The sequence below is a fragment of the Molothrus ater genome, chromosome 2, assembly GCF_012460135.2.
Source record: "Molothrus ater isolate BHLD 08-10-18 breed brown headed cowbird chromosome 2, BPBGC_Mater_1.1, whole genome shotgun sequence".
NCBI classification, from domain to species: domain Eukaryota; kingdom Metazoa; phylum Chordata; class Aves; order Passeriformes; family Icteridae; genus Molothrus; species Molothrus ater.
In genome coordinates this window covers 37,215,934-37,243,886 of record NC_050479.2, presented here as the reverse complement: position 1 = coordinate 37,243,886, position 27,953 = coordinate 37,215,934, and positions in this window count along the sequence as shown.

Sequence of the window (27,953 nt, the reverse complement as noted above, 5' to 3'; positions counted from 1 at the left end):
TCTACTTCAATGACTAATCAGCCTGCAAATTTAAAACCTGAAGTGAAACCTTGGGTGAAATTTTCTGAGGGAGAGAGATGAAGAGGAACCTGGTCAAAAACTTGAGGGAAAAAAAAAAGGAAATGTTTGTTTTCATATGTAGCATTTTAACTGCAAACATTCTGAGTAAAACTAGAAGAAAAATGTAAGGATTTAACTGTCATATGTAAAAAATTAAGGGCCAAATAGGAATAATTCTAAGTGTTTCTGCAAAGATTTTAGCCTGTTTCTTTCTGTATCTTCTTGTAATAAGATAAAAAAACATAAAGAATAAAGCCAAAAAGGAGGATCCAATCCCTTAAAGAAAATAATGGAGAAACTGGACATTAAATTTAAAACATTTCAACAGATTGGTTGTGATAATTTTTATAATTTATATGATCAAAATTCCATTTTCCTTGATAAATGTATACAGTCTATGGGTATTATTCTTCTCTCTGTTGAGAGATATGGATCAGTAATCAGAATTACATTGAAAGAGTATCAGTATTGCCTGTCCTCATTATTGTGACAGACTGTTTCTGAGGTCAGCTTTATGATTTAGCTGGATTTCTCTCAGCTTTGTTCAGGAGGTAATGTCCATTCTCTGCAACTGTAATGGCTGCATGCAAAGAAAGTCTACAGCTCAATGTCCAAATGGAGATCAGTCACAACTGGTGTCCCTTGGAAATCCCTGTTGGAAGTATTTCTGTTCAATATCTTTAGTAATCACATAAGCAGAGGGACTGAGTGCACCCTCAGCAAGTTTACACATGACACCAAGTTGAGTTGTGCAGCTGATAACCTAGACTGAAGACAGGACATCCAGAGGGACTTTCGCAGGCTTGAGGAAGAAGACAGTATAAACTTCAAGAAGCTCAGCAAGGCTAAATGCCAAGTCCTGCACCTGGGTTGGGGCAATATTCAATATCAGTACAGAGGTAGTGGTGAATATGCTGAGAGCAGACTTGGGGTATCCATAGATGAAAAGTTAAACATGAGCCAGCAGTGCCCACTTGCAAGCCAGACAGACAATCATATTTTAAGCTGCAAAAAAGAAAACATGGGCAGCAGGTCAAGCAAGATGATTTTTCTTTTCTATTACTCTCATGACACCCCTACCTTGAGGGTATTCTAGCTGTGTTCAGCTCTGGGATCCCCAGCACAAAAGGACATGGACCTGTTGGAGTTGGTCCAGAGGGTCATGAAAATGATCAGGGGGCTACCTATGATCCTTCCCATGAGGAAAGGCTGAGAGATTTGTGCTTGCTCAAAAAAGAGAAGCACCAGGGAAGCCCTGTTGTGGCCTATTAATATATATAAAGGGATCTTTTGAGAAAGAGAGAGACTTTATGCTGGACCCTCTAGGGAAAGGAAAAGGTGTCCTGTTTTTAAATTGAGTGTAGCATTAGATTGAACATAAAGAGGAATTTTTTTTATTATGTGAGGGATGAGACACTGGAACAGGTTGCCCAGGGACCCATAACTGGAAGTGTGTTGTGGATGCTCAGTCATTGCAAGTGTTCAATGTACAGCCTTTGTACTGCCTGCTGTAGTGAAAGATGCCACTGCTCATGGCTGAGAGGTTGGATTTAAGATTAAACATTGAAGATGCTTTCTAACACAAACGATGCTATGGTTATATGATTCTGAGGCTCTATATGTGTTAGTGTCTATATAAAAGAATCTCCAGTTTTATTAATATGGAAACTTGATTAAGATTATGGAATAAGTATCAAAAAAACCCATTTTTTATTATGTAATATCTTACAGAAAGTCTATGCAATACTATTAATTTTAGTACCTTTTAATAGATGCAAATATTTTATTTCCACTGTATGTCTATTGATTTTATTTCTATTTTATAATTTTTTGTATTAGTCTTTTATATATGCTTCTGATTATTTTTCTGCTTTGTGCCTTATGCTCATGTTTCTGTTACCATTATACCCTATAATTTTACCTGAACAAGGTAACTCTGATGTCATTTTGCCTTGAAGAAGGTTATAATAACATAAATCTTACCTTTGAAAGCTTACAAATTACATCAAAGCTCTTGAAGAAATCTTTTATACATTCAGAAAGCTCACTTCAGTACTCCAGAGTGCTTGTGCAAGTTTTTTGAAGAAGTTTAATTGAGACATATTAGAAAAAAAAAAAGGAAAAATCTGTCTAGCTAAGAAATCTTGAAGAAAAGCCCTTCTATGTGTGCAAATGACTTTATTCAGTGATCTGACTACTAATAATTGAAATTGTGCTACTAACAAAGTTGAGCCTATAAAACAGGTATCAATCTGTCCTCTCTCCTCTAGCTTAAACATACTGACATTTTCATTGTTCAAAATACTGGGATGGATTTATACAGTCTAATGGTAAACAGGGATTCTTCTCTGTCTCTTTTAATTCTCTTCAAAGCATCATTCCACTTCTCACTCTCACCTAGAGAGCACAGAAATACTTCATGTGAAAATCCTCTAAAGTGTGCATAGCTGTCAGCCGATCCTATGGTACAGAACAAAAGCTGAGAATTTGTAGAGCCTTTTAGTGTTGTAACTTTACTGCTCTCCCAGGTGAATTTTGCAAACAGTACAGAGTGTAGAGAGTAAGAGGCTGACAGCTTTTTAGCACAGCTGAAATCTCTGGCAAACACATTTGCTGAACTTTCAGTTTTCAACTAAATGCTTTGTCATCTCATAATAAGGACAAATTTAGTCTAATTTTCAAACTTGTCTCCTCAGGAGGTCTTTAAGAATTCTGATGTGTGTTCACTGTGAAATTTTACTTGACATTATTGTTTACTGGTCACAGAAGACTGAGGAAGCCCAAGCTGATATTTTTTATCATAAACTTCAAGTGTATGTTAGTGGGGATAACCACAGACAAATGTTTAAGTGGCATGTGAATGCTTAAAAGCTCATCAGGATGACTGGTACACAGCATAAATGAATTAGGTTTAATGAATTTAAGATATGCACTGCCACAAACTGAGAGCTCTGTGGCATCACTCAGCATTCCTTTCACCACTCTTCGGCAGATATAGAAGCAAACCTGTGACAGATGAACAGGAATTAAACACCAATTTGTATGACTTGCACAGTGCATTTACTTTGTTCTATGACTATGTAGGTGTTTTAATCATAGTTTTTATTTCAAATAACTAGTAGATATTTGTCCCAGTAATCTATGAATTCTCTTATGCAGTTTAGTTCCAATAGATTTTAATTGTTTTTTAGGTTTTTGTAGATAAAATTTTTCACAGCAACAAACTTGCTACAAAGAAGCAATGAAAAATATACTGATAATGATTTAAGTGATACTGGAAGTACTTTTTGTGATAAAAAGTTTCCTGTGTTCTTTTTTTTTTCTTAAAAAATTAATCTATAGTTAATTAATAGTGTAACTTTTAAAAATGAGTGAATTGTGCAAAATCCAAATGAGCATTAATAGCAGCCTTCTGTTCATATTTCCTGTTTAGTTAGTTGCACAATATGAAATCATGGGAATTTTTTTACCACATTTGTTTCTGAGGTGAGTAATATAGTAGTGCTGTAGCATGTGCTTTGGTAGACATGGGAACAAGCTATAATATTTCAAAATTACAGAAACCCTTTTTTCCTGTAATTCATTGAACATTCATTTCCCCTGCCAAACAATGAGCCTGTGAAGACTCTTTTCCTACATCACAATCTCAAAGTATTCCTGGTTCACTTAATGCATTATGAGATTGATTTATAATCTATTTAAATTGGTTCCTGTGCATGCAGCTGTGTATCATCACACCTAATCTTGTTTATATTGCTTCTGTCAACAAAGCAGTTCTTACAAAGTTCTAGTCCTGTTGATGCCCCTGGACTTTGAAATTATTTATATCAACTAGAGTAATTTCAGATGTTAAATGTGTATAATTCCCATTTTTATATGCTACACAGGTGTGATGTTTTTCTGGATATCTAGAAAATCATTTAAATATGCTGTTCCTGAAAAAAAAATCCCTGTTTGGAAAGGAGCTCTACCATGTCAGGTTATGTTGCATTATTTACTCCAAAGCTCTAATGTCCAGGTCTAGAAGACCCATGATTAGCATTCTAATAATTGAAGAAATGTATAAGCTCTGTTTCACTGTGGCTTTGTTATGATATTTAGTCCTGAGGTAACAAATCCTTAGGATTAGTCATGAATGAGACTGTCTTGCACTGAAATTATTTGATAAACAAAATCATTGTGGCAATATTTTTTGATGAGATAAATCACCAAAGCATCCCAGTTATGACAACATAGTCCAGCTGTGGTCTACCTATAAGAGGCTCTGAATTGCTAATGTATTGCATCTTGTACACATATCATAGAATTACAGAGTTTCTTGAATTGGAAGGGACCCACAAAGATCATCAAAAGCTCAACTCTTGTCCCTGCACAGGACAGCCCCAGGAGTCACACCATTTGTCTGAGAGCATTGTACAAAATCTTCTTGAACTCTGTCAGCCTGGTTCTGTGACTACTGCCCTGGGGAGTCTCTTCCAGTCTCTCAAATAAATAACCTTGGAGTGAAGAACCTTTTCCTGATAGCCAACCATTCCCTCAGTCCTGTCACTGGTCATGAGAGAGAGGAGATCAGCGTCTCTCGTCCTCCTCCCCTCACAAGGAAGTTGAGATGAGATCTCCCCTCAGTCTTCTCTTCTCCAGGCTGAACAGACCAAGTGACCTCAGCCACTCCTCAGATGGCCTCCCCTCAAGGCCCTTCATTCTCTATGATCATTATCCTCCTTTCAATGCTCTTTAATAGTTTAATATCTTTGTTACATTGGGGTGCCCAAAACTTCAAAGAATACTCAAGATATTTTTGTTTGTGGCAGCAGAGAGAAAAAAATGGCATATATTGTTTGCAGTACAAAGGTGTGAAGGTTAATTATTAATAGATACGAAATATTTGAGGTCCACAGATGGTAGTTACTCTCAAAGTGCAAAACATTTTATGTAGAGGACTAATATTCAATCTGATTACATGTGTATTCACCAGCATCATGATTTGATAATCAAATACTTCTTGAACTGGAAAGATTTGCAGTGCATATATTAATATAATACAACCTACTGAGCTTGTAAGTTGTATACAAACACTCATGCATTATTCAAAGTTTTTAATAAAATTGCTAGGCAACACAGATGCTTAGTATAAACTCTAAAAAACCATGGATAGCATTGTAAACAATAAATACTGCTGTCTAGATATCCAGGAACAATAAAAGTAAGGTTTTGCTAGTGTTTTCATCTCAGTAAGGCTACTTGCTCTCACAAGAACAGGCTTAGTGTGATAACTTAATGAAAACACAGGCAAGGAACCCAGAAAAAGCTGGTGGCACTTCTGCACTGTGAACTCACAAGTGCTAATTTGCATTAAAGAATAAAGAAGTTAATTTCCTTGACCTAAGCCTGGATTCCTCTTACCAGGCTTCAAATGCCTGGAAGTTAGGAGCCTAATCATATGTGGAAAGAAGAAGTCTGGTCTGGAGAAATGAAATTCTCCCTATTGACAAAGAGGAAATACTTATATATAGGAGTGCATGGCTACATACTCTTCATAGGAATAACCAGCAGAAGGGATTCCTGTCTTTTTTTTTTTCCAGTATATATTTCAGTTCTGAACCTCTTCGCTCATTTAACATTGCAGGCTGTTAATTGCCCATTTCAACTATCAGTTTAAAAAGTCATCCTGATAAAGAAAGCAACTGAAGTTTTAGAGGGCTGTTTTGCACCACCTACCATAATTTCCAATAGGATTTATATCACATGAAATTCTATTCAAAGCTTCTCTAGCTCTGTTGAAAGAAGCGTATTTGAAAAAAATTTAACTTATTTTACACTTCATACAAAGAACAATTGTAGGGCAGTACCATTTTTCTTATTTTAATGAACTCATTATCCACTGTTGAAAGAAATTCCCTGATTTTTTAACATTACAGTATGAATGTTATGCTTATTTCTCTCCGCCAAAATAAATAATAAATGAAATGCCAAATTTCTACTAAGTTTTCAATGTCATGTGGCAGAGAATCCTTGAAACATTTACCAACTTACAGATTTTTAAAAGTCTTCATGACAAATTCAACAACAAATTAATTCTTGCAATAGAGAGTAATCTGAAATATTCATTAATGTGAATAAAAGTGCATATATATACATACATATATAAAATATTTTATCTTGAAATACCTTTATTCAGGAAGCCATTTCTCTCACATGCATTTCCTCAGAAAAAAAATATAAAGATGTACTAGCCAAAAATAAGCAAATTGTGAGATATCATATGGATATCCAGTACAGTAAACATATAAGGCATCATTCAATGTGGACAATTCTTATAATAAAGAAAACATCAAAATGATGCTCTCAGAGTCACTGAACAGCCTTCTTTAAAGTGTTATTTGATTTTTTTTCCTCCCAAAATGTTTCTAGATGTTCTGAAATGCAGTTTGTATCTTCACTGGAATTTTTTCAAAAGGAGGAGTTCAAGGAATGGATTTCTATTTGTTACTCTTATGAGAGTGTACATACCTTTGATTTCTGGGGAGGGCTCAAGGGAATAGTATTAAGGTGGGAAATGAAGAACAACCACCCTCACTACTTGTACTTAAAGGACAAAAGAACATTTCCACTATTAGCAATAAATTTAACATTCTCTAGGGACAGCAAGGAATTCCAGACAAACATAGCTGTTGAGCTCTGAAGTATCTCAGAATGTAGATTTTTTTCCCATAGCTGTCAGGAAAGACCTACAATTCATGTTGCATTAATTTTACATGACCCAAAAGTAGTCCAACAGTGTAAATAGAATCTTTACTGACAGTAATTCACCAAAAGGTTCAAAAGAATGTATATGTCTAAGGATATCTAGATGTATAAAACCTGAGATCAGTGTATGTATAAAACCTGATATCAGTGTTCCAGCTATCCTTACTAAAGCCCAGATCTCATTTGCACTGATTTTTATTAGTATAGGATATGTCTATATTGGAAAATAAAAGTGAAAACTGCAGTGTCATATCATGTCAGAATTAAGCTGGATGTACAATGATATGTGAGAGCTGAAAAGAGGACAGGAGTCCCTTGCTTCACCACTGCAGATGCACTTGTAGGCTGCTATTACATTCCCCTTACCATTACTTATGCCTTTCTCCTTCCAATTTTGTATATTGGTCTTCTAAATCTCTCATCAAATCATAGAATTATAGCACTACAGAATCATTGAATCATAAAATGTTAAAGGATTGGAATGGACCTTAAATATCATCTAGTCCCAACCCCTCTTCTACAGTCAAGGACACCTCCCACTAATTCAAGGCCTTATCCAGCCTGCCTTTGAACACTGCCAGGGTTGAGGCATTCACAACCTCCCTTGGCAACTTATTCCAATGTCTCACCACCCTCACAGCTAAAAATTTTCCCTTTTTCCTAAATCCTTTAAGATTCCTAAATGTTTTAGGAAGGGTAGAAAAGGTGAGAAACAAGAAGGGAAACTGAGGGAGATAAGATGGGAAAACTGCTTGAATTTATTCTGCGAAGTATAATTCTAACTTCTCTTTGAGGGTATATACCACACCTTTGCAGTGGAGAAAACAGGATTCTCACTAATCTGGGAATTCGAAGGGTCCATAGCTGGAATGCAGCACATCATATATTCTGAATCACAGTTCATGCAGATGTTAAGGAGCTTTCTACATCCTAAAGTATAAATAGGTTTTGGGGGTTTTTGTTAATTCTTACTACATAATTGCTATTTGGAGTTTTTAGTATAAACCCATGTTTTTAATGTTCACATTTTCAGCTATTCATTTAAATATTTTTTCAATGAACACAAAATTCTATATCATAAAGACGTTATGTTATACTGTGTTTCAAGATCTACCTGCAGTGTTTTTAATACACTGGATATTCAGACATTACTTTTTTCCCTTCAGGATGCAAAGATCTCATAATCTTTGATTTTTCTTCTGACATTGAGGAAGGCTACTTGAGGAATACATTACTAGTTTAAAATTGAAGTCTCAGTCCTGTTGGAAGAAAATTAATTTAAACAATGACCAACTCAGTTTAAAGTTGCTGATGTTTAGAAATGGATGGAAAAACATTTTCCAGAATATTCTTGAATCTTTTTTCTGATTCCTATTACTTAACTAGCTGGTTTTGACACTGCAGAAATTCTCATTGCTAACAGTGAACCTTAAGAAAACTCCTGGAGGTAACTCTGGAGCAGAAAATCTTGGTCAGAGCTAGGACACTGTCAATCAAAGGCTCAGTTCTCTTCCTTTTCTACTTCTGTAAATAAAAAGTGACTGCACTGATTCACATGGATTTCTGTTAACATAGAGTAATTTTAATCCTATAATGTCATCATAAGAATAAGGCATTTTTTCTTTCCCCCATGTGGAACAGCCTTAACAAGGAGGAGGGAAAAACAAAATCTAAATTTTTTAATTGCAAGGGTAATACTTCCTTGTAGCAGGTCCATTTTATTTTAAGAAAAAGCCAGTCTTAAAACAAACTTGAAGTTCTGAACCTGTACTGCCTTGTATAAACTACTTATTCAGAACACACATTTAAAACTTAATCTAGTAGGCATTGTTAGGAACAAAACCTGTACTCTACCTGTTTTTGAAAACTTCTGAGTGCTGTCTTTTCCTACACTGAAGCTGCAAATCGCCTTGATGTTCCCTGTTTTAACATTCCCTTTACAAGAAGAGTTTAAAGTAGGTCACAGAGGCAAAGATTTAAAGAAGGCTTAAATGGAGTTTGTGAATTCCTTTAGGGATCCCAAAATCTTAGGATATGTAAACACCAAAAAACATCACTTAATCCCCTCCTCTCGGTGAATCGGTGAACTCAGTCCTATACATGACAAAGGTTTATCATAGCTTAGAGGTTTAGCATCCTACTATTATCTAGTTATTATGATCCATTTTTATTTTTGTTCACTGCCTCATATTTTCACTTCCATTCTGTAAAAGGAAGGCTACTCTTTCAGGAGAATTGCATATTTATCTTTTTATCAATTCACAGGAATGCCTAATAACCCTGGCTGTAAGAATACCAGGGCCTGTATATCACACTCAGTCCCTTTCAATCCCATTCATAATACAAAGCCAGACTAGGAGGTTTGGGTTTGCACTTCAATGGTTTCTTTCTGCTGCTCCTTGCTTCTTATTTATTTTTCTCCACTGCTTCTTGCTCCTTAAAATACTCCCCTTTTCTGGGCAACAGCAGGTGAACCTGCTGTTGCCTTCCTGGTGGTCCCTATCCCAGCAAGGGTCCTCTACAGGCTGTGATCCCTTAATGGTGTCCCTGCCTAGGTGTATATTACCCATGGCAACATTTGCCTTGGAGGGGTCTCCTCTATTGTTGAGAGTCTCTTTCCAAGGTGGTGGCTCCAACTGTGCCTCCTGTGCCTCACACTCACTGCTCCTTCTAAATATGTGTGGGTAGAGGCACCATAAACTCCTCTGCCTGGTTGAATTTCTGATGCTCCAAGATCTTTTTTGGCCTGTTTCACAGCTTTATGGAGCTGTCTGGGACTGGCATAGGGCTGTTCACTGCTTTCTTCCACACAGCTCACCCTGCTACCAAAAGTCTGCAATTTAGGCCCAATATAAGACAAAATATAATTATAGCGATGTACTACACACTCAGCCCTGGTATGGAATATGATACCTTCCCACATAGGCTTGGAGAATTAGTGAAGGAATATGAATGGTGACAAAATGTTTTGAATTTAGTCTCTGTTGAGACCTTGAGGTTGTGAACAGACAGGCCATTCATGAAATAAACAGATTGCATTTGTTTGCAGTTTGCAGAACCTGATGGGCTTAGAAAATGTGGGTTATGTCTACTAAACAAAGTCACTTTGCACCTTTCATTACAGATTCAAGTAATCTCTTTGAAAATCAGTAACACCTCCAGCCTATACTTGCACCTCAGAAAGGGATTTGTGCCTATTCAAGCTTTTGAAACTACAGTCATAAATGCTTTTGCACTCAGATGACACTTTTTTTCAGTGACAAATTCCTGCCAAATTAAATATTTCTGTGCTTTATAGTGAGATGGGTGTTCAGAGTCAATTTCTAATCTGATCATTTCCAGGTTCTCAGTTCAATATGATTTATCTGCCTGAAGGAAGCGTTATGGCTGTTATCAGCCACCACTAATTAAGGCATGAAAATGACACAGTATGTACTTCTGCTGGCCAGTCATGCAGTCTAAATATAGCCATATAAACCACTGCTGCATTTCTGGTACTCCTTGTGACGTGTTGAAATGAAAAGTCGCTAACAGATATGAGTGTGCAGATTTAGTATAAAAGAATGTCTGTAAGCCAGCTGGCCTTATGTTTGTGCACTGTAAGGAGGTCAAAGGCCTTGTATGGTCTTAATAAATAGAATCAACTGACTTCATATGTATTTTGGCACTAATATGTGGCCTATGGCATCATTTCCTGAGGTTTAGTACAATATTAATAAAAAAGGCTATTCCAGATTAGGTCCAAATCAGTGCTATGGTGGAGAACAGTTTTTCTCTTTGCTCAATCAGAAATAAATAAATAAATTGAATAAGGCACAGCTGCTTATGGCATTACTTTGAAATACCCACACAAACACAAATCCCCAAGTTAAGTTGAAGCTTGCTTCATTTTATTTATTTCTCATTAGTTTGCTTTAAATCACTGACTTCTCTGGGAATGAAAAAAAAAAAAAAGTCCTACCCAGGCCAGAGAGATGAAGAAAGCACATGCCAACAATAAATCCAGGTTTAGCCTTTGGCTCTGAAGCACCCTGAATTCATTACATTTGTTTGTGCAGCCACTGTTAATCTGTTGTGACAACAAATCAAAGTCTGATTTAAATTAAAGCAAATCACAAAATAATTATAAGCTTCTTGTCTCTCATACCACTTCCCAGTTCTTCATCCATTATTTGGCAAGGTTAGAGATTCAGCACCTGCCATTTGATGTTTAAGAAGATTTATCTATCAGACTCTACTTTTTCTTTCAACAAGGTACCCCATTTTTTCGTGGAATCCTGTGGGGTACTTACAGATTAAGCACTATTTGACCTGCTTCCCTTCAAAGACACTCGCTTTAGATCACAGAAGAAAATAAAACCTCTTGATTTCTTCTTTAGGAGTCTTAAGTTTTTGTCCAACACCCTCATTAGCTATTCTTCTGAAAACTTTTATGAAAGCTGCTCTGAAAGACATAATTTCAAACAGTTTTTTTCCCAATGTAATGAACTCTATTTCAGTAATGAGCTGTGTGATGACTCAGTGTGCAGCACCCAATCCTACAGATGCATTCTTCACTTATGAGAGGATAGCATCCTGTTCTACTTATTATTTTATTTAACTTTTTCTTGTTGATAAATGGCAAAGCCAACTTCGTGTTTAAATATGGAAACACGAGTATGGAAATGAGTTTGAGAAAAGTAGTACGCAAGAATTCTACATCCAGGACTGTAAGTGTAATTCATTAACGAGCAGTGTGTGCACTTCCTCCCTATCTGAAATATTCAAGTTATCTGTGTTTAAACTAGATGTTTAAGACTTACTTTGAAAAGTAGAAGAATCATTTGTTTTCAAAGCCTTTTTCACCAGGATGGATTTTATAGACTGAATGCATATGTGCATTTGTTTATTTATATGTGTGCATTTTTGATAGCCAAGTAAGACAATGAAGTAGCAACTTCAACATAAAAAGGTGAAAAATGCTATTTAACCTTTCATCAGCTAAGCTAAGGAAAAAATGTTACATTTAATGTCTATTTTTAGTAGTAGTTGTTGTTGCTGTTGCTTGTTTTGTTTTTCCAGTACGTACATAAATAAATAAATAATTTTGGATTAAAAGAGTAGGTGTTACCTTCTTAAACTTGATTGCCTGATGCCTTTTTAGATACCTTAATGTATCCTGTTTTCCTTCCAGCTGTGAATGAATTCTAACATGTTTTTAAAAACATTTAAAAGTGAGAAGGAATGCTGCTAGTGGTAAAAAGATTAATTTTTAATTTTCTGTGTATGTATGGTGAGCTGGTATTGTTAACACATATGCCAGCTTTGGAATAATGTATCTTTCAAAAAGTTGTTTCTATAATTTTGCTATTTTAAGGTGTGACTTATTCTGATATGCAGATGAAGCTAGTAGAAATTTAAATCTATAAAAAAATAATAGGAAACTGCAATAATCTTATGAATGATGCTTTTCAAATCATTAAAACTTCTTGAAACAGATGCAACATACTCTTTTTTAATTCCCCAGATTATCACCAGCCTTGAGGTCACAGATAATTATATCTTCAGCACCCCTGCTAAACTGCTGGAATTACAGTAAGGATTTATAAAAGGAGCTCTTCTAAGTCTTAAGCTTTGGTATGCAATTGAAAATATGAAAATGAGAACACAAGGAGTTTTTGTTACTGACTTGATTCCCTGACTCTGTAAATATGAAGTACTACGTAAGTTACTTAACATAAACACCTTTTCATGTAGAATTTATATAAATTCTTGATTTCATTTTTTCATCTTTTTCAAAGCATGGAAAATTTCACATAATTCTTAAAATATATCTTTAACTAAGTATTTTCAGTAAAATAGACAGAATTTGAGCCACATTGATACGAAGTTTCTTACGTGGTACATTTCATGAATTTACCAATTTTTTTAAGAAAAGCAGGTTTACAGATATGGGCTAACAAACAATAGGGTGAAAAATTGTCTCTCATTTCTCAAGATTAATTAACAAATTGACTCATTGGTACATACAAGGACAAAAAAATTGCTTCATAATAACTTGTATATAAGCCCAAGAAAAAATACACTGAAAAGAAGTAAATATTGAATTTTTATTCATGTGCAATAAGAAAATTGAGGACTAGCAAGAATGTGCTCACACACATGCATTTTAAATGTTTGAGTGAGCCTTTCCATGCTCTGAACAAACGAACTGTGAAACTCTGGTTTCTAAGTTCCTAACTAAATAAATGATTTTCATTCTATTGCATTTGCAACTATGCTTTGACTTTGTCCAGCCACTTGAAAACCAGCAATATTACTGGAACAGATAAAACAGGTTATTGCAGAAAACTGAAGAAGTTAAAAACTGTCCTGGTTATAAATATTCTTGTAACCTTCCCATAGTTTCTCCTGTGTTTCCACTTGATGTATCATCTTAAATATCTTCATATCTCACAATAATATATTAATTTTCAGGAAAGAATACAGATGTTTTCTGGGTTAACTGATTTGAAGTCCAGCTCAGTGGAAATGGAATGTTCTTCCAGAAACTATAATGGAATGTTATGGATTCCATATTCCCCATACTTACCAGAAATTGCAACAGTGACACCAGCAGTTTATGATCCTAGCCATATTTAACATTTAAGTCAATTCCTGAGTGACTGTCTCATGGATTAAGATAAATGATAATGGATTGTATTATGGGGAAGAGAAACATATGAAGCAATATTTTAATTGACAGTTTTAACCACAATATAACTCTGTTTAGTGACAGATTATGTTGTTGTGAGTGGAGAAAAATAATTCAGAAGGTAAAGAAAAAATTATTTCTTGGTCTTGGATCTATTGATTTACATGTATACTTCCAATAGGTGAAGGCAAATAGGCTGTGAGATGTTCCTAGCATCTAAAAAAAGCAATATTTATTTTGCATGTTCATCTTGATATTTTAATTCTTCCTAAAGAGTTCAAAATATGCTTAACCAATAAAATAAATTAAATTGCTTTTAAGTGCTTTGATACACTCTTTTCAGAGCTCATAGAGTAGTTCTGGCAATTTTGTCTATTTGCCTAAGTGCTATTCACTTGAAGTAATGGCAAATGAATGGCAAGTTCTGCCTGACCAACCTAGTGACCCTCTTATGACAGAGTGACTACATCAGTGGATAAGGGAAGTGTTAAGATGTCATTTATCTCAACTTTTTTAAAGCCTTTGATATGTTGCCCCACATCCTTCTCTCAGAAGAGAGATGGATTCAACGTATGGACGGATAAAGAATTGGTTGGATGGTTGCATCCAGAGGGTAGTGGTCAATGGCTCAGAGTCCCAATGGGCTTCAGTGAAAAGTGGTGATGTTCAAGGGTCTGTGCTGGGACCCATGTTATTTAATATCTTCATTAAATACACAGACAAAAGGAAAGAGAGCACCCTTAGCAAATTTGCAAGTGACATCAATTTGAGTGGTGCTGTTGACACACCTAAAGTGTGGAATGTCATCCAGAGAGAACTGGAAAAGCTTAAGAAACAGGCCCACAGGAATCTTATTAGGCAAAAGATGAAATACAAGGAGTTGGACCTGGGCCAGGACATCCCCCAGTATTATTACGGGCTGGGGGATGGATTGGTTGAGAGCAACCCTGTCAAGAAGGACTTGGGGATGCAAGGGGTTGAGAGTCTGGACAACACACTCTTGTAGCCCAGAAAGCCAACAGTATCCAGGTGGTTCTGTCCCTGTACTCCAGTCTGCTGACACTCCACCTAAAGTACTGCAGCCAGCTTTGGAGTGTCCAATACAGGAAGGACATCAGCCTGTTGCAGCAAGTTTAGAGAAGGACACCAGGTTGATCAGAGGAAGGGGATACTTCTCCTGTAGTGAAAGGCTGAGAATTTGTTCAGCCTGGAAACAAGAAATCTTGGGACCTAATTGCAGCTTTACAGTTCCTGAAGGTAGTCTACAAGAAAGATGGAGAAAGACTATATATATTAGATGGAATGACCTTAAGCAAGGTGATACAACAAGGTAGAGTAGGTTTAGATGAGATATTAGAAAAGATTGCGTGGTTGTTTTGTTTGTTTGTTTTTTTTCTTTGAAGGTGGTGAGGCACTGAAAAAAGTTGTCCAGAGCAGTTTCTGAATGCCCCATTCCTGGAGGCTTCAAGACCACAATAGATGAGGTTCTGAAGCCTCTGGTTTAGTGAAGGGTGTCCCTGCCCACAGATGGGGGCTTAAAGTTTAAGGTCCCTTTCAACCCAAAACACTCTATGATCCCATGATTTTATGATGTCCTTTATTTGCATTTACTGGTGTTCCATGCATGGCTGAAATTACAGACTCTTTAAAAAGCATTTTCTATGGGCAGGATACTTCATTCCCACGTAGAAACATTTCTATGCATTTTATGGGTAGTTTGGCAAGCTGGTTTTACACTTCAATACTTTTGATAATTCCAGTTCAACCTTGAATATTAACTTGTTTTTGCATTTCTGGAAAGTGAAAGAGTTCCCTTGCAAGTCAAAAAGAAGCAGCATGCTACAGGAAAAAACAGTGATCTGGCAAAGCATCTTCTTTGGAGTATAAAATTGGTTTCAGAATTCACATACACAGTTTAGGTGAATTGCAGTTTTTCCCTTTTTACCATAAGAGAGTATTCTAAAATTGATTAAGATTTTCTTCTGACGACAGCATAGCCAGCAAAAAAGAGATTTTTGATATTGCTAAAATAACCAATACACCAAGAATAGGATAACTGAGATTCATGACCTAATAAAAACTATAAGACAAATAATTGCAAAACTGATTAGTTTGGTCTTGTGTGCACTAAATTAGCAAAGCTAATAAGAAATAATGTTTTTACAACATTAGAAGTTAATTAAAAAGTGACATTTTTCAATAAACTCAACATTTGTCTCCCAAAGTTGTCTCCCAGCTATGTTTAAAAAAATGAAACTCACCATCTATTATATTATCTGGGTGACGAAAAAAAATCCTTCAACATTATTTTTCTTCTTCACTTAGCTTATTGATTAAAACATACTCAAGGAAGAGTTTGGGGGGTTGTTTGTTTTTAGAGGATTTTTCAGCTGATATATGCCAGTCATGCAAAATTCAGGTAAGAAAATTGTTTTGCCAACAATGATGCCTCCAAGAGTATTAATCACTTACATAGTACACATAGTGATGGAGAACTGAGATAATTTTGGACTTCTTTACATTTTCTGAAATTTAATTGCTTCTTGACAGCCTCTACAGTTCATGAAAACCTCAAAGGGAAGTTTAGTCAACCCTAACAGTGGTTAGGGAACTTCCCCAAACTAACTGATACAAAAACATTAAATGCACTCCATAATTCAGAGCAGTGATACTAGGGGAACTGACATTTTTCCTTTTCTTTGGTATTCAGAATGGATTTCTGTCTTGAGGACAATCATCCTTTAAAGGACAGATTACTAACAGGTGGAAGTACATATTTTCACTTCATTTAAGTAAGGCATTGATGTTTGCCACTAGTTGTATGAGAATTATATAACTAAAATATTTATCTACATATGTGCTGTCCAAGAGCAGTGCTATTACTCCTTTGCTCTCACTTTCAGATCAGTGCACTAATCAGAAGTCTATATGGCATCAGCAGGAAATTATTAGTAGCTATAGATCTTAATAATTTTTTGTTGTTTTTGTGTTTTGTTCAGTTTTTTGGGTTTTGTTTTGTTTGTTTCGTTTTGTTTTATTTTTTGTTTGGTTGGTTTTTTTGTGCAGGGTTAGGTGATAGAAATGGGAAGCATTTTATTCGTGGTTGGTTTTTTCCTCTTTGCTTATTGTTTTTTTCCTGGCATGAAGGGACAAATCAGGATTCTTTTGTTGATCTGAAAATGACTGATTTGCAGGTGTTATTTTAAGTTTACACATTTTACTGGCCTCTAAACCCTTATAAATTTTGGATATTCATAACTAATATGTTCATTTCCTGAAAGGAGAAAATAAATGAATATCCAAATCAAGTATTATTACGCATATTTCTTTTGAATAAACTGACTAGCACAACTGACTATTTAAATAAAAACATTCCATTCCCCTAGAGAAGTTACTGCTCCTAGTTAATGGATTGGCTGATTTGAATCAAGATCAAATAAATTAACTCAAATCATATCCATTTTTTGTTTGGTTTTGGGTTTCTGATTTGGGTGGTTTTTGTTTTAGTTTAGTTTGGTTTTGCTTTGTGCTTTTTTCCTCATTCATAAAAAAGAGCAGTGAGTTACTTCTTATTGAGATAAACCACCACAATCATGCAAGAGGTTCTGCAAGAAAGTATTGGCACAAATGGCATACAAAATTTTAATGTTTAATAGTTAAAAAGAGATATAAAACCCAACATAATAAAATTAGAAAGCAGAAATTTCATCTATTTTTTCAGACTATTACTGAATATTTGTCTTTGAAAATGCTTTTGGGTCAGCAGTGGAACATGCAGGAACTCAACACATTCCAAGACTGAAATATTGGTTTATTTAAGTGGCTGAATATAGACTGATGATTTTTTAGTCCCATTTCTTGCTTAGTAGCTATTCTTAATGTGTCTGGTTTTGGCTAAGTGGGCTTTTGAAGGAAGAAAACAGAGGGAAATTAGTTATGAAGCCTTGGCTGTCATCTTTGTAAAGCTCAAAATACAGCAGTGACAGCACTTGCACTGGTGCTTTCTGCAGGTGGAGGATGCTGGGCCAGATGTCATTCATAGACTTTTGCCTGGTCCTGAAGTGGACCGTGCAAACCCTCTGCAAACAAACTTACTATTGAAAAAACAGATCCAAAGCATGGTTGCTTCCTAGGTTGACAGGATTTGCTGTTTGTTTTGGAAATGTTTTGGACATTTTATTGTGGGAATTTAGTTACCAATTTCTTTCTACTGATTTAAACCAGCAAGAGAGTGTGGCTTAAAGTATGTAACAAGGCACAGGTCACTCTTTTGATCCTGAGAGTTAAAGTGGGAATAGTGCTTTTAAAATCAAATTTTCTCTGGCAACTTTAATCAATCACTTTAAAGTGCTTTTATTTATAAGCTACACTTTATTTTCCTCCTGTAGCAAATGAAAAAGAAAAATCTGTTGGAGACTGAAGAAGTTTGTGAGCCAGCCCTTTCTTATTCAGAACTTAATTCCAAGTTATTTTTAATATCTCCCTGTCTGCTTCTAACATTAAGAAGAAGCTGTTATAACATTCTTGCTTTTTATCTCTTCAGGTACCCTTCTAGCTGTGCTTACTCTATGATCAGGACGACACTATCTTTCCACTTACTTTTAGCCAAATCAGAGACCTGTAACATGGGAACAAAAACAGTGTACTAATGAAAATGTAACTGAAATGAGTTTACCTTGAACTCAGCTGGAAGCATACTGAAATTGTCTAAGCAACAAGAGTATTTTAAGTATTTTGTAACATTCTGAGAGCATAGTCATATACAATATTACACATGCATGTGAGCAATATCATCCTCACTGAAGCAAAGAAAGAATATAATTATGTTGTGGTTTGCCCTCAGTTCAAAAGTAAGGTCCACACAGCTGCTTACGACCTCACCCCTGGTAGGACTGGGAAAAAAAATTGAAGTGTAATGAGAAGTGAACTCATGGGTTGAGGTAAAAACACTTCAATAATGTAAATAAAATTATTTATAAAAAAAATAATAGTAGCAATATTCAGGGCAATCAAAAACAGAAAAAGAAAACAGAAGGAAAAAACCTGATGCAAATAAAAAACAATTGACCACCCCAACCAACTGATGCCCAGCCTGCTCCTGAACAGCAGCCTTATAGTCCAGGTTTCCTTCATCTTTCTATTCTAAGCATGATGCCATATGGTATGGAATATCCTTTTGGTCCATTGGAGTCAGCTGTCCTGGCTGTGGTGAGATGGGGTCAGAGGCAGAAAAGGGATTGGCTCTTCAAGAACTGTTCATCAGTAATAAAAATATCCCAGTGTTATCAGAATTACTCTCATCCTAAATCAAAAGAGACAACTATAGCAGTTACTAGAAGAAAATTAACTCTATCCCATCTAAAACCAAAATAAGCTGGGTTTAAGAGGCATCCAAGCAACAAAAAATGCCAGACCAAGGCCTAGATAAGCACAACAGACTGTAAGTAGGCAAGACATTCTCCCAAATGCACAAGACAAGAAGAAATAAGTAGTAGGAGAAGCAGAGGAGACACTCCAACTCCACATCTCTTTGTACAGAAAGGCCAAGGAAGATAGGTAAGACCTCTTTTGTTCCAGTTTCTCTTGCCAATAACCTCTTAAGCTTCATCACTTCAGCCTTGGTGCCTCAGGACAACTAAGACTCTTCTACATCATTGCTAAATATTAACTCTGTGTTATTGCATACTCAAAAGCAATTTGGAATATGACTGTTAAACACGAGTACCTTTGTATATGTGGTGATGTTTAATATTGTGGAAGAATTGCCCATAGCTTGAAGTGAGTTTTTAATGACTTACTTTAATAAAGTCCCTCTTTGAAGATTAAGTTTTGCCCAATTTTTCTCTTAATTAACCTATATTCAGTCTGGGATAAGCAGGGCATATGAAGTGAGTTAAACACTATAACTCCAGTGTGTTTAGTAGAGTGTCCTGAAGTTCATGGAATCATGGTATCTATTGCTGAAACTTTTTGCATGCTGCAAAGGAAGAACCATCCTCCCTGGCTTCATTAATGTCTCATTGTTTTTAAAGTAAGTGATATGCTTTTTAATCACTAATGTCACATTAGCAAGCTTTTAGCTCTGAAAGCCATAAAACAGATAATACACTATTGGGGGAATGATTTATGAGACAGCTCAGCCTGACTGAATGCAAAAGATGAGAAGGAAGTCAAGGGAGATTTCAACAATTGAAAAAAACAGTAAAAATGAGAAAGCTGAGGATAATGACTGTAGAAGAGGAATGCTGACATCTGGGGACAAAGAAAACAAAAATTATTTCAGAAAACATGGAAACAGAAACACTCATGTGTTTTAAAATGGAGGCGGAATGTGTCATCTTGTAAATTGTTCCTTTCTTTTAAAACCAAAAGCAGGCCTGTGTGATTTCACAGGCTAAATGTTTTACTCTGCTCATCCATCTTTTGATGAAAGGCATCCCTCTCACCCTCACAGAGTTAACTACCTGGATTTAGGAGTTGATAATTAATAAAATAAAATTTAATCTGCAATCTGGTTACATTTCTTATGGCAGTTCTGAAGGAAGTGACATTACAGCTGGAGTTGCTTGAGTGAAAACACTAGAGAAAGCAACTGAGGGGGGAAAAGTCACTAAATCTCCTCTCTAAATCAAGTAATAGACTGTGTTCTGGTCCTAGTTGAAGGGCTCTGAATTTTTAAATGTCATTGACAAGATATATTAAACTATCCCGATTGTACAATTCCACGTGCTGAAAGGGCCTTAAGAGTGATCTAGTTCTAAGCCCTCTGCCATGGGGGCTTAGAACTAGACAGATTCCACAAGACCAGGCTGCTGAAAGCCTGGTCTTGTGTATTTTCCAATAAATTCACCTGGCTTTGCATTACAAAGAGAGGCAGCTCATTTTACATAGATCCAGACTCCATTGTATATCTGCTGAACAGTATATAGATGTCCTCAAGGTCCTGCTGGGGCAAATGTGTCAAGGATAGTCATGGATGTCTTTGGCAATTCTCTGGTGCCCAAATAGTAAGCTGTATTATTATTTCCCTAAGAAAAATCTTTGTCATATGAATTCTAAAAGGATAGAGAGATGCATGCCAGTTGGTGATAATAACTGCCTAAGAAACAAGAATGGCAGACATAAAACAAGAACTGCTGATACCCTTGGGCCATGCCAATACCATTCAGTGTCTAGTGATTTTCTGCCTGTAAATTAAGATATTTCCAATAGTGATTCCTTCCTTGTGAGGTGCCTTCTGCCCTTCAAATTTCTTCTCATGTCTTCCTAGCCATTGTGTATTTTGAAAATCAGATACCTCCTAAAACAAAAGTAGATGGAGACCTACAAAAGGCTCAGTTCATCATACTTGAAATAATTTAAAACATTTAAAGATGGAAGAGTTGGTATGGAGAAGGTCCTCTGGGCCTGGCTAAAATTTGTTCTGGCTGAATGAGAGCAGCTATAGCAGTAGCCAAAAGGAGCCTGTGCAAGGTTCCACGTGGAAGCTGAGAGACTGGGACAGACTCTTCAAAGAGGGTACTGGAGGACTGTTCAGTGCTCACTGACAAGAAAAGAAAAATACAGTTAGCATACTAGAAGAAATAATCACAATTAAGTTCAAAAGTAGTGTTAGTTTAAAAACCGAAGTTCATGCCTGCCAAAGCACAGAGTTGATGCAACTGGTGAGAGATGAACAAAGGTCAGCATATAAAATCAACTGTCTTGAGTGAGCTGAAACTTGAGATCAGATTCATTTCACATATCTTGCTCTCTGCTGCAACATCGCATATTTTTATTATTATAAATTTGTCCAGTATGTATAGTTTACTGTGCACATTCTCCAACAAACCTTGAAGTATTGGGGGCAGAATGATTATTTTTGATGATGAAAATAATCTGTTAAAAAAAAAAGACAACATAATTTGTTATTCAACTAAATAGAGGAGTGTTTTATGTTTTTTCTGAGTAGATTAAATTCAGTAATTCTTTAGACAGCTAACAATAATATATTTACAAGCATGCCTTTCACTCTACATGATGACTATACAGAGAAAATATTCTTCATTAGCCACATATAAAAGCATTGCAAGTATCTAAAGTTTTGACTAGAACACTAAATGAAATTAATTATCATTTTGAACAAGGCAATGTCATATTATATTTATTAACTTATTCCAAACATCGTTAAAATTATTAATACTTTACTACTGGTCACTCCTTGGTTTTTTTGGTCTTGGATGTTTATTTTTGTATTAAAAAAATATTCCAAATTAGTTTAATTAAACACAGAAAGTAATTGAGTGAAGAAAAGATTAGGATTATCTCTCAAAGCATGCATTATTTCTAATGAGATTGACACCATTATTTGTATTACTTTCTCAAGTCAGAAAATTATTATTTCTCAGTTGAACCTCCTGGTAGGAAATCAACTATATCTGTTACAGTCACAGATAATGTAGCCTATTTTCCAAATCAACTTACAAGAAGTAATTAAAAAGGCAAATAGTTCAATAGGAAGGTTGTATAATTTGGGTATTTCTATTTCTTCTGTGTGATGCTTCATTCCAAAATGAGATTGGAAGAGATTATATTTTGTAACATGTCTTTCTCGTCATGGACATACACAAACTAGAGCACAAAACTAGAATTAGAACACTTTTTTGGTCCTCTATAGTTGATTCTTTCAGATTACTTATATGTTTTAATATACTTGCTGAAATTTTGGATAACAGGCTCATTCCTGAAGAGGAAGGGAGAGAGATATGTATAATTTTTTTCACTTATGAGGGTCCTTTCAAACAAACTGAACAAACTAAATACAAATTTATTTTGATTTTTGAATGTACTTAAGAATATAATTTTACTGAGATTAGTGGACTCATCCATATAGGTTAGCTATATAGAAATCTGAGTGAAGAACCAGCCAATTAAAAAATACTTGTCTGGCTGTCGCTAAACAACTGTACTTGTAGATAACTTCTCCTTAGAGGGATTAGAAGTCAGAAAATCATAATGGTGAATGCTCTTGTGAAAATGAATCCAATGTGACTTTCTCAGTAAAGTGAAACCCTAAGAAGGATGTAAAAACCTCTCTGTTTTTTTGACAACTGAAACTATCAGGTATGTTGCAGCTCATAGAAGAGCATGTATTTGAGATAGTCATATACTTATGTTTCTTAAAACATTTTATGTCCATATGAATAATATAGTTTCTCTTTAGATATAAATTTTTCACAACCAAAGTCTCACCAAATATCACATCACATCTCCCTTGCCTCTTCAAGTTATATTCCTTTACATGTTCTGGCAGATGTCATATCCAAAGTCAATGAAAAATTTATTAAAGCAGTACTTCATTTTCTAGTCCTTAAAAATTTTTGTGTAGCTGGATAAAGAGTCAGGTACTACCTGATATTTTCAATATCAGAACTGCTGAAAATATAATTAATTTAGTAAATCTTTATAATTAGAAAGTTAATTATGTCTACAAGAGTAGTGCCACCAAAAAAAAATGAATACAGATGTAAACAATAAGAACCTTAGACTACAATTATAAAATATATAAAACATTATATCACAGGAAAAAAATAATTTAATATTCCATTTTGTAACAATTAATTGTTAGATTCAGGATTTGGTTCAGTTTAGTTATATACACCATTTAAAGCAAAATTTTCCAGGGTAATTCAGACTGCATGTATTAGTCTGACTGCAATGAACATTGATCTTCTACAGCTTTCCACTAGTTGCAGCTCTGTGGTTTTTCCTTCCTATCTGTTGGGGAGAAAATGGATTTCAGATGATATAAAATAAGAAGGAGAGCAGGGAGATCATCAACCTGGATTAATAAGAATTGAATATAACCTGATAGTTCCAAATACAACATGTCGTGTAGAAATTAGTGGACTGACAAACAACTGACAAACTGTAATCTTTTATATTGTCATAAAGTGATGGTATCAGAAGAGTCACGGCAGGGTGATTAATATTGATTGCAAGGTAATGAAAAGGCAGATTTGGTACTTCAGAGAAAGTTATCTCAGCAAACAGAGGAAATATTACTTTTGGTTCATAAAACATTTCTTCTGTAATTTTACATGGTTTTGAGTCACATATTCAGAAAGCTTAAAGGCGAGTATTACTGCATAAAGAAATTAAAAAGTGGACAGAAAAAGAGCATAGTTTTACAATCCTAAGTAGAAGAATGACCAGAGTAGTAAGGGATTGAGAACAGATCTTCTAATACATTGAACTGGTAGTTTAGAATATATAGGAATGGACTAATTGTTAATAAATTTAGGCTAGATATTTCCAGTTTTTGGAATCACGAGTCTCTGACATGGATTTTCAGTGGTAACAGAAGAGTCATCTCCCCTATATTGATTTAAGATGGATTGTGATTGTTATATCTAAAGGAATGTATAGTAAAATAATTGATGGGAGCATTTGGATTTAATAAGCCAGGAGTTTTCTTCAAACCATAGCTATCGAGCCTGATGTATGACCTAAATTTAGAGAAGCCTTTCTTGAAACTGTCTTCTGATGTCATCTTTACTGCCAAACCTCCTCAATTGCTTCTGCAGCATTAAAGTAGGTTATTTCACCTGCAAATGAGATTCAGAATTCCTAAAAAAAATTGTCACTACTTGAAATGCTTATGAAGGACTTCACTGAATAAAAAATAGCATGGTTTCAGCATTAAAATTCAGAATCAAGTGACACTTCACACTTTATTCTGTTAATTTTAACAGTTATGCTGTTATCTTTAAATGCATAGAACAGAGAGAATGTTACATATTCTACAGAAATAAGTATGAGACATCTTAATCAGGTGTAGTAGTCTGTGATAATCTATTCCTAATTTATTTTTGTTAACATCATACATTGCTGTAATTAATGCTGTCATGGATTATCCACGTACACTCCTCACGACAAAACTTACTGATACATCCGTCATTCTTCTAAAATCTACTCATTGTGAATATGTTAAAACAACATTCCATTAGCAGATTTGCTAAATAAAATAAAGTCAGCCGGAGAGTTTGCAGATTTCTCAGCTCTTAAAATATCTAATCAGGAGAACTGCACTCATGCATTTTGGCACTGTAGTTATAAATTATGCATAATACAGCATAGCATTAAAGCATTAACATAATTTAACAATACCAATCTATCACTTCCTTAGTGAAAGCATTAAAAATTGTTGCATCTGAGCATCTTGACTTGATTCACCTAGTAAGATTCACCATGTAAGATTTCTAGTGGTAAAAATGGTTAAAAGCTTTAAAAGCTTTAGATCCTTACAAATATGCCCTTATACTTTTCTTTAACTGTAACTCTTACATGCAAGCCTTCATTTATTGACTTTTTTTTGGCCAACTGTCATGCTAAGTAATGTTCTTTTCTTTAACCTACAAAACCATACAGTTTGCTAAGACTAGCTGGTTTAAAGAGGAAAACAAATCTCTGAATCACAACCAGTTCAATTATGATTGTTTTCAAAGTATTAATATACATATAACAGTCATTTTTTAAAGATACTTCAACCAGTTTAGGTAACATCCAGCAGAAAAAACTAGATAAAATTTTTCCTCATGTGTGATGATTTTCACTCTAACACAATTCCTAATGGTTCTGAAATCTTAGCAGAATGTTTTCCTACTTTAAATGTCTAGTCAAAAATATGGAGCATGGTGTGATCTTGTGGACTTTTTTTTAGACTTGGAAACACAGATCTTCAATTGATATAAGGATTTCTGAATGCTCTTCTTATCTTCAATATTTTATTTTGTTTTGTTTTGTACTATTGTCCAAGTCATGAATTGCAAACACACCACTGGAAAAGACTTTTCCATTACATGTGTAGACATAGTAAATATGTACCATAACCCTGTAACTGGTCTCTCAGAGTCCATGACACAACTCTAGGTCATAGGGAGAGGAAATGCTGTATTAAAAACCCCACATTATTTTACTTCTGTTTCAAGTGTATTTAAACATGCTTTAATCAAAAAATTCCCTGCTCCTGTGCCATTGTTTCTAATGAAACTGCTGTTTGGAATGGTGTTGAACTTTGTTATATGAAACATAACATATAATGATGACAAAAAGTTCAGACTGTCAGAAATTCATTTTATCTGATTGTATATGACTTATCTTTTTTCCTCATACCTGTCTGCAATTATTTTTTTAGATGAAAGAGAAAACAGAAAGACTAAACCTTCATAACAGCATTAGATTTTTTACTTTCCTTTGACACAGTCCATAAAGACAAAAAAGGGAAAAATGCATCTATTTCTGCCCTATTTCCTCTAGAAGTAAGAAACCAAGAAAATCATAAAAAGCATACATGCATCCTAGTTACTCACTAATAGTAATTCTGATTTTCTTAATCACCAAGGTTCATTTAGACACTGATATTGGTTGTACACACAAAGAGCACGGATTTGAACTAAGCATCTTCTGTGGCATTATAAAATAACTTTGCACTGCCTGGTGAGATCTCAATCACCCAAATCCTCTATATGTCTGTCTATGAAAATAGGGGTTTTTTTACTGGAATGTACATAAATATCATGATTATGTAGCATAATAATAAAGATACTCTTCATGGAAGATTCTTTGGGGCAAACAAGTCCAATTTGTGTCGTTGCTCTGGAGTACTTCAGCATTTTTCATTCAAGACTGACTTTGTATGCAAGACTGACAGGACAAAGCTGAGGAGAATAGCCTCATCAGCATGCAAGGGTCATACTCATTATTTCTTTTCCAAAGGTTCATGAGTTTTGTATCCTCAACTGTACCATGGACTAGGTTTTGCAGAAGTGGTGGCTACAATCCTAAGTTATAACTCAGCAGATGAGTATGAATTTGTTCAGGCAGAAGAGGGCACTGAGCACAAATCTAATTTGTTGAACAAGTAGTGTAACTTGCTGTATTACAAAATGTAGTCAGGAGTAACAACACCAGCATTTCAGGCTGCTCATTTAAAAAAAAAGATAGAAAAACTACTCATATTTATTAAAAAAGATACCAAACCCCTTAGAAAACTAAATTCAAGGGAGTGTTAGAATTTTAAAAACACTATTCTTTTGGAGTTATTGTGTCATCTGTTACATATGTCTTTCATGCTATGGGTGGTCTCTTTTATGGATCAAATATGGAAGTGTTCCTACAGATGAAAGTGAGAGATAAGCACCTACACATGTGTATAGAACCCAGCTTCTAATAGCTGTACAATGCAGGGGAAATAAATCCTTGACCTACTTACTGAAGAAAGCCAAGATTGTTAACGTTTAGATCAGTCCACACAGGTGAAACATAATGAAAGCTATCTTCATTGCCCAAGAAATTCAGGTTCATAATTCATGTTTTTTTGAATTTAAATTTTTCAAAAGAGACTCCCAATACAGCATTCCACACCATTAAACATGAGACTGTTGTAAATTTTGGCTTTACGAGAAAATAAAACCATCCAACAAAACACAATCCCACAGGAAATCCTAAATTAAAAATATATTAAATTCTAAATTTAAATTTTATAGCTCAATAGCATAGAATGGCCTGGATTGGAAGGGACCTTAAAGATTATCTGCCATGGGCAGGGACACCTTCCTCTAGATCAGGTTACTCAGATCTCCATCCAACCTGGCCTTGAATTATATATTTGTGTGTGTGTGCTGGTACTGACTGGGGTAGAATTAATTTTCTTCACAGTGGCTGCTATGGGGTTGTGATTTGGATTTGTGCTGAGCACAGTGTTGATAATAGAGAGATGGTTTTGTGATTGCAGAGCAGGGCTTACACAAAGTCAAGGCCTTTGCTGCTTCTTGTATTGCCATGCTAGCTAGGAGGCTGAAGGAGCATTGGAGGCTGGGAGGAGACAGAGCCAGGACAGGTGACCCCCCTGACCAAAGGGATATTCCAGACCTTGTGACATCATGGCCAACATATGAGGTGGGGGGAAGAAGGAGGAAAGAGGGTTCATTTGGAGTGATGGTGTTTGTCTTCCCAAGTCACTGCTGCATGTGATCATGGGGGCCCTGCTCTGCTGGGGGTGGCTGAGCACATATCTGCCCATGGCAAGCAGTGAATTAATTCTTTGTTCTGCTCTGGAAGTGTCTATAGCTTTTGTTTTTCCTGTTAAATTGTCTTTACTTCAACCCCCAAATTTTCTAGCTTTTACCTTTTCAATTCTGGACCTGGTGATGGGGAAATAAACAAGTGGATTTGCGGGGCTTGGTTGCTGGCTGGGATGAAACCACAGCAATTTATATTCTCCTTTTCTTGACATATATATCTTATATATAAGATAAATATATGTCTTGAAATTTTCAGAGGACAAGTAGGAGAGTTGAAATGATAATCAGGCTCACACCTTAAGTATTGTGAATTTGGAGAAATATTCATTAAACAATTCAAAAAGCACTCTAAATTATCTCAAGAATATGAATGGAAGATGAGTTGATGAACATAAATATATATATATATG